This window comes from Hippopotamus amphibius, chromosome X (assembly GCF_030028045.1).
Source record: "Hippopotamus amphibius kiboko isolate mHipAmp2 chromosome X, mHipAmp2.hap2, whole genome shotgun sequence".
Classification (NCBI taxonomy): Eukaryota; Metazoa; Chordata; class Mammalia; order Artiodactyla; family Hippopotamidae; genus Hippopotamus; species Hippopotamus amphibius.
The window spans coordinates 118,707,590-118,716,458 of NC_080203.1; the positions used below are offsets into that span (position 1 = coordinate 118,707,590).

The window sequence follows — 8,869 nt, forward strand, 5'->3', positions numbered from 1 at the left end:
GTTACCCTGAATGAGTGTGCCATCTCTTTCTTCAGGAACGTGGGACACACACCATAGTGGACTATAATATTATGTCAGATCATTGACCTTTTACTGTATTATGCTGTCTACAAGCTAAATTGCTAGAAAAGGAAAAGGACATTTGACTTTCTAAGCCCTAGATATCAGTAAATGAATTAGTTACAGCCCAGCTGTGAAAGCCAGAATATTATGCAAAGGTGGGCACTGCTGTAGTGCAGAATACTGTTGCATGCCATTTAAGAAAAATTGAGGTGCCCATTAATTGTGAAGAAGAGCTATCAGTAATGCAAACATTTTACCTTCAATTTGAAACAAGCAGAATAAACAATGACATTTTGGAAGGTACTAGCAAAACACTGGATCCAGAGAGCTTTGCCTTTATTACTAAGAAAGGTAACAAAATTAATTTCCTGTGGAGATGGAATAATTTTTATTATTTCCCTTAAGCCAGAATTAATAATTTAGAATGGTTCAGAATAGCCTTAAAATGCCTCAAACTTGGTGTGGACTTATATAGCAATATTCATATCTACCTATCAATGTATAAGTTTTCAAATATAGAAAATACAGGTAAGAGTTTATTTGCATATATAGGTAGCACTAAAGCTAACAGACTAGTGCTAATTCAGGTTTGCTCTTTTATCCTGAAAAGTGTACATGGGACTACCACTGACTGTGCCTGCCACTGAGAAATATTAAGCAATAAATTTCAGAGCAAAGGAAACTTAGAAAATTGTCATCACTTTGCATTTGGAAATTCTTTAACTCAGGTTTGTTCCATAGAGAACTGAGAGGACACTGGGTTATCTCTTTATGCCTTCCTTTTTTGTAATCAGATTCATCTGAAACTAGCTGCCGAATACATTTTGTGTCAATATTATTACTCTTCATTTTTTTTTTGCAGAGGAAAATTAAATGTGCATATTTTTTCTGTAGTTGGGATTGTGGTTTTTTTGACATCCTCTAAACATCTTATTATAGAGAGCTCTATAAAAAGGTCCTTGGCACAGGCAAAGGCAGATCTATCAGACAGATGTACCTCTTACTCACACTGGAATTCCTCTAGGGTCATATATGTCTACATAAGGCAGATGGCTTAATAATTACTTCTGAAGAGTTCATGAAGACCAGCAATTCAAGGTCAGTGGGGGTGCTGGAAATTTCCATATTGATGAATACATTCCACACTAGTAATATGGGCAGAGAAAGTGATTGTCCTTATTTGGTCCCTTACCCCCAGCTGGGCCTAGCTCACTGTGGACACTTGATGAATATTAATTGAGGTGGAAATTAATTGCAGCAATGAACTCCCAATGAGGGAGAAGGACAAGGACTGAGAGCATGTTATCAATTGACATGTGATGGGTTTTCCTTTTTCCTCGAACCCTAGAAGAAATATAAATTCAAGACCTAGTCATTTTCCCCTACTGGCAGCTCCATCTGGCATCCACGTAAAGAGGTATGTAATGCAACCTTGTGTTTTGCAGTGATACAGAATCTGGCACTGGGTTTCCTTGGGGGTTAGTCAGTGGAGAAGCCCTCCATGTGGACTCCCACAGCTAGAGTGGCAAAGAGCCTTTGCTAATCTTTTTCGTCTCTATGGGTTTAGCCTTTAGAATTATGGGACCAAGCCATAACTCGGCATGCAAAAGCCATAATAATGATGATTTCATTTCAGGCTGTTTGTAGAACTCTGACTTCCCTGTGGAGTATGAGAGTTAGGAGAAAGACAGGTTACATAACAAGGAGAAGTAAACACAGATTGGCTGGCTGTGTAGTATCTGGGGTTTTCATTGGTATGAGTAGAAAAATATTTGTTCTGTGAAGAAAAGCAAAAGAGCCTTTTTCATTTATATCATTTTGGCATTTTGTGCTGAGGTCTTTTCTAACACTCATACTATTATACTGCCAGAGGTTTTTTTCCTCCAAGGGCAAAAAGCATCATGTACGCATTCTCTCTGTTTCTCTCTCCCTCTCTCTCTCTCTTGAACTGCTTGAGTGTATTTGTGTTATACAGGTTTCCATAGTGTTATTTTGTCCTATTGTCCTATATTTCACATGATAACATTTTGGACAATTCTTAGGCATGCTTTATAGCCATTTATTATTAAATTATATTATCCCAGCTGACCTTGACTGAATGTGTTGAAATATGTAGATTCATCAAACTGCTTGTTTTGTGATGATACCAAGTGAGGCATTTAACGCCTCCACCTCACCCCCATCCTGTGCCTTTATCACACAATTAATAATGAAACAAAGTTTGACACATAAAAGGTACAGAAAATCTTAATTTAAATATTATTCTGGTTTATTAATAATAAAGATACGTACTTTATTTTCTTAAAAGTGAAGAAAGATAGAAATATTTAAATTCATCCAGTCACCTAGATCATTCGAGTGAAAAACCTCTGTCTTAGAGGTGACAAGACAGTTTCAGACCACAAGATAATTATCAAAGACACTGAAATCTTAGTGATTTACCAAGTGAAGCTAAAAACACTCAGATTTATCTTAACGGTGGGTTTACAGACAGCGAGAAGATGGTACCTTAGAATCTGAGTTGATTTCATGTTGAGGCAATTTACTTTGAGAGAATCAGAACTGAAGTGAGCCTACTCTCAAAGCATCAGATACTAATAGCTCCTTTTCACCTTCCTCAAGTGCATAGAGCATCTTTTTAAAAGGAGATCTCTGAAAAATAAACAAGCAAAGAATCCCACCACTGCTAGTCCCATGATTTAAAATCAAGCGCAGCCATACCAGGATAATGCTTCCAATCTCTTTTCATTGTGGATGGGTGTGCATTGTGTAATAATTCAGTTATGAATAGAACATATCGTTTAGCTTTCATAGAAATCAGTTTGCTTCCTGCTTTGGAATAATATTAAGTTTTTTTTTTTCCCATCTGTGCCTGTGAGTATAGACCAATGAAGTATTCAATGGAAAAGTTTTCAGAGATTTGATTCAAATAAATCTTCTATATGTTGGGTACACATTTAAAGCTTATATAAGACTTAGATAATTAGCATAGTGGCCAAAGTTGTATGTCTCTAATCCTTAAAGATATGCATAGACAGATATAGTGGATATTTCCCCACAGGTATTTCATGAACATCTCTAACTCAGCATGTGTCAAACTGAACTTATTACCCCACCTCCATCCAAGCAACCCTATATTCTTTAATGCTACCACCAATCACCCAGTTAGTTAATCTGAATATTGGGGATTACTCTGAGATCTTTTATTTTCCTCACTGATTATGCTGAGACTTCTAGATGTTTTCCAAAAATCCATTTCTTTTTCTTCCTGGGCATAGAGTTAGACTACATTTCCCAGACTTCAGTAAGATATGGCCACGGTATTAAGTACTAGCGAGTAGAATGTGTGTGGAAGTGTTATGAGCCATTTCCTGGCCAAAGCTTTTCAAATGAAGGTGTGCCCCCTTCACATTCTCCCTCCCCCTTTGCTGACTATCATGAAGTTCTAATGGATATTGGAACCATAAGATGGGAGGAGACTGGATTCTTGAATCATCAAATGAAGGAGAGCTTCCAGCTAACAAAACATCTTTCTTAGAGAGTTAGCAAGAGATAAACTTTTATATTGTTTGCACCATTGTATATATTTGGATCTATTTTTTACTGCAACTTAATCTACCTAATACACCACTTTTCCTAAGTTCGTCAATTCTGTCTTGTAGATAGCTCTCAAATTCTTCCCATCACCTCTGGTCCTGCTGTCCTTTCTTTTATCTGTGTTCTCACCCTCCTTAGGCTGAGAATCTGCAATAGTCCTGAATTAGTTTCCCGGCCTGCCTTTGGCCTTACTTCTCTACAAAGCATTATCTCAAACTTCAATAATTACTTATTAAATGGGAATACATTCCTGGCTTGAAAACTGTTCCGTGATCCCCATCATCTATATTAAAAATTCTACGCCCTTGGCTTAGCACTGAAGGCTCTTCATAGTCCCCTGCCTTCTCTTCTGGTCAAACCTCTTGCCTCATTACCACCCTGTACCCTGGGATCTATCCTCACTGATCTGCTTCCAGTTCTAAGAAGATGCTCATGCTGCTCCTTCTCCCCAGAATGCCCTTCTTCTCTCTGTTCGGTCCTTTAGTGTGGAGGGGCAGTTCATAGGCTATCTTATGGCTTCCACTCCCAAGGAGAAGGAGTTACTCAGTCACTCAGGTTTTTCTTATTGTTGTTTTGTTTTGTTTTGTTTTGTTGTTTTGTTTTTGTTTTTGGCTGCATCGTGAGCATTGTGGGAATAGTTCCCCAACCAGGGATTGAACCTGCTTGAGCCCTCAGCAGTAAATGAGTGGAGTCCTAACCACTGGACAACCAGGGAATTCTCTGTCACTCAGGTCTTTTTTCAGCTCCTCCAAACTGAAACTCCATTCATGTAAAATGATTAGTGAATAATGAAAGTTGTATCAAGGATTTCAAAGGAGACTTATGGGAGAGAAGTTTTAGTTCACAACACAAGGCAGTCATTGAAGTAAGTTTCTATTTGTTGCTTTGATTCTTCCTCCAAATCTTTCTTCAGGCACTCCAACAGTCAGGGGCCTCATCTCCTTGATCCTTCCCCCAGGAAACTCCCAAACTTGTTCTTAGTTAATATGCACTGACCCTTTCTCATTTTTGATGTAAGTTGAGCAATCTGAGAATTATTTCTACCCCATGGAGAGCTTATCAAAGCCCCTTTTAATAAAACTGTTCTTTCTCTACAAAAATGTTCTTATACCACCTGCTAATAAAATGAAATGTTTTCTCACATAATTCATATATGTTGTTCAAGTTCAAGGATGCAAACTGAGATATGTTCAGAGAATGGGACTTTAGTGGGAGTAATAGAAATAGAACACTGTTGAGACAAACACTCTTGTTCTTCCTCTCAGAAACACCAAGAGCAGCCCCATCAATTTTTCACTCTTTTTCTTCTGATACTGCATCTACTTCTATGGCTCCTATTACTACCATCTCAGCATTAGCAATTGACAACATTTAATAAGCTCTCATAGTGTGCTAGGCATTTTTCTAAGACATTTGCATCCTATAATATATATTTATCGATTTTTTTTTGGTCTCCCTTTAATCCTAACATTTATATTTGTGAGGAACTGGATAATATGGTAAATTAAACTGAAAAATATCCTACAATGTAATAGTTAGAAAATACAGATAAACTATTATAAACATTATTAGAGTCATAGCTGAGCTTGCAAGTAAGTGAGCAAAACCTTTGGACATCTAAAATGAAGGGGAAATGGAAAACGAGTGGGTGGGCACTCTAAAGTATATAGTATATAACTCTACAGGATAACTGACATGGTCTCCCAGAAATTCCGAGCAGGATTCTCTCCCAGTCACCCACCATGGTCATTTGCTCAATAATGTACTTTTTATTGGCCTTTTCCCCTTTCCTGTCTCCCCTTTCTCTCTTACTGGATCTTTCTGGAGTCACTTCTCAAATAAATTACTTGCACTCAAATCCTCTACTCAGGCTCTGCTTTTGAGGGAACCCAAACTAAGACAGGCTTTCACTCATCTGTTCATTTTCAGTATATTGTGATATCTTGTATTTTAAATGTGCTCTAATTATAATTGCTATTATATTAATCTAATCACAGTCCAGATGACCCTCACAAAATTGACAAATAGCTTAAAAGATTTCTGTGAAGAATGACAACAACAATAATTCAAGCACAAATAACTAAAAAGAAAATGGAAGTGCTCTTTAAGAATTAAATACAGGGAATTCCCTGGTGGTCCAGTGGTTAGGACTCCGTGCTTCCACTGCAGGAGGCACGAGTTTGATCCCTGGTAATGGAATTAAGATCCCACATGCCGCGTGGTGTGGCCAAAAAAAAACCAAAAAACAACAACAACAACAACAACAACAAAAAACCCCAAAAAACAAAAAAACAAAAACAAATTAAAAAAAAGAATTAAATACAATGATAATTTGATCAGTTTTGGCTGAAGTCAACCCCTAAAATTATTTGATAGACTACTTGAGATATAGATCTAGGTACATGCACTCTGATGATGTAGAATGACTTACCTATATTGTGTGCCTCAAGATATTATCTAATGGTAGCTGGGAATGTATAGTATGTATAAGGAGGTTTGGTAAGGGAAAGTATGTTGGCAGCCAGCCTGCCTGAGTGCTGCCTTGCTTCTGAACCCTGAAGTGAGGGCTGCCATTTAACGGTGTCCTACTCACAACTAAAGGTTCTTAGCTCTTTGATTATTCAGAGAAGTGGCTTTAGAGCACAATAAATGTGCAACCAAGGACCATCCTATATTTGAGAAAAGCCAACAGCACAAAAGTGAATAAAAAGAGAAAATAAGTCTACAGTGGAATCAGATAATTCAGAGAAGAGAAGTTTACAAAAAATTTAATGAGTATCATCAGAGACATTTGAGAAGAGACAGTATACAAAATTCATCTGTTACGAAAAAAAGTTATCACAGTACAAATAAGAGCAACGTAGAAGTTCAAAATATCATTGCCAAAATTATATTATAAAATGAATAAAAAGACAGGAATAAAGTAATCTTCTCTAACAGAGGAGAAAGATGAAGAATGTAAAAATATGAGAAAAAGGAAAAGATTAAGAAGATTGATCCATGCTAAATTCCTAGAAATAAGACAGAGGTAATGAGGGGATAAGATTATGGGAAAAATAATATAATAATATTTCTAAAAGCTGAAGAAAAATTGTAATGTTCAGATTGAAAGAAACCCCGCTAATGTCCAGCAAGATAAATTAGACATATTATTATGAAATTTCAGAATGTCAAAGATAAAGAAAAGGACATAAAATATTTTAGAGAGGAAAAAACATGTTAGCTACAAAAGAATCACAATAAAATTATATTAGTCAGTTGCTAGTTGGCAATACAGAAATACCTTCAGATTTCTAATGGAAAATTATTATTACTATTATTATTAGCATTAAAAAATTTTAAATTGTGTAAAATGCACATAACACAATATTTACCATTGTAACCATTTTTAAGTGTATGGATCAGTGATGTTAAGTACATTCACATTATTGTCCAACTGAATTCCGGAACTTTTTCATCTTGCAAAACTGAAACTCTAATACCCATTAAACAATAACTCCCCATTTCCCCGTACCGCAGTTACTGGCAAATACTGTTCTATTTTCTGTCTCTATGAATTCAACTAATCTAGGCACTTCATATAAAAGGAATCATACAGCATTTATCTTTTTTTTAAAAAAATATTTATTTAGTTATTTATTGGCTGTTTTGGGTCTTCGTTGCTGCACACGGTTTTGTCTAGTTGCAGTGAGTAGGGGATACTCTTCGTTGCAGTTCACAGGCTCCTCATTGCCGTGGCTTCTTTTGTTGCAGAGCAGAGGCTCTAGGCGCATGGGCTTCAGTAGTTGCAGCACATGGGCTCAATAGTTGTGGCACGTGGGCTTAGTTGCTCTGTGGCATGTGGGATCTCCCTGGAGCAGGGATCAAACCCGTCCCCTGCATTGGCAGGAGGATTCTTAACCACTGCACCGCCTAGGAACCCCCAGCATTTATCTTTTTATGACTGGTTTATTTCACTCAATAGAATGTCCCAAGTTTCATCCATGTTGAAGCCTGTGTCAGAATTTTCTTCCTTTTAAAGGCTGAATAATATTCCATTGTATGTACATACTACATTTTATTTACCCATTTGTCCATTGATGAACAGTAGGGTTGCTTCCAGCTTTTGGCTATTGTGAATAATGCTGTTATGAACATGGGTGTGCAGATATCTTTTCAAGACCTTGCTTTCAATGCTTTTGGAGATATATCCAGGAGAGAAATTGCTAGATCATATGGTAGTTTTATTTTTAACTTTTTGAGAAACCACCATACTGTTTTCCGTGGTGTCCGCACTATTTTATTACATTCCCAACAACAGTGTACAAAGATTCCAATTTATCTACATCCTCACCAACACTTATTTTCTTTCTTTCTTGTTTTTTATGCTAATCATTCTAATGATTACACAGTACATGGTACACAGTACACGGTGATTTCTCATTGCAGTTTTGATTTCCCTAATGATTAGTGGTGTTGAACATCTTTTCATATGCTTGTAAACCATTTGTGTACCTTCTTTGGATAAATGTCTATTCAAGTCCTTTGCTCATCTTTTTTTTTTTTTCTTCATTTTGGCTGCACCATGTGGCTTGTGGGATCTCAGTTCCCTGACCAGGGATTGAACCCGGGCCATGGCAGTGAAAGTGCCGAATCCTAACCACTGGACCACCAGGGAACTCCCCACTCATCTTTTAATTGGATTATTTTGTTGTTGTTATTGAGTTGTAGGAGATCTTTGTATATTCTAGATATCAACTCCCTATCAGATATATGATTTGAAAATATTTTCTCCTATTTCATAGGTTACCTTTATACTTGGCTGATTGTGTCCTTTGATGCACAGAAGTTTTAAATTTTCAAGTAGTTCTAGAAAATTGTTTTCAACCTAGAAGTCTATATACACCTAAAATAGCAATCATTTATGAAGGCAAAATAAAGATATTTTCAGATTTGCAAAGATTCAGATAATTTTCCATTCTGGATATACTTATTTGAGTTTGCTTTGAAGTAACATGAAGTTGAGAGAGGGTGCTTCTAAGAAGCAATAGAATAATATAGGGTTATACTAAAAAGAAGCTCCCAGGATGCAGCAGATCTAGAAAATAGTAGTATGGCTAAGAAATTATATGATCTTAGTGACATAGTAATAAAGTTACATATTTTCTGGTTGTTAAGATAAAAGAAATTTTCCAGAGGGAAAAATATGTACAAGAAAGTCACAACTCAA

At 36.5% G+C, this 8,869-nt stretch overlaps 1 non-coding gene across 1 annotated transcript; it reads right to left on the bottom strand.

The window, feature by feature from the left end:
• Positions 1-8,245: 8,245 nt before the first annotated feature.
• TRNAE-UUC (transfer RNA glutamic acid (anticodon UUC)) lies at positions 8,246-8,317 on the bottom strand. The gene has a single exon. It is a non-coding gene; the product is annotated as a tRNA-Glu (tRNA).
• Between the last annotated feature and the right edge of the window lie 552 nt (positions 8,318-8,869).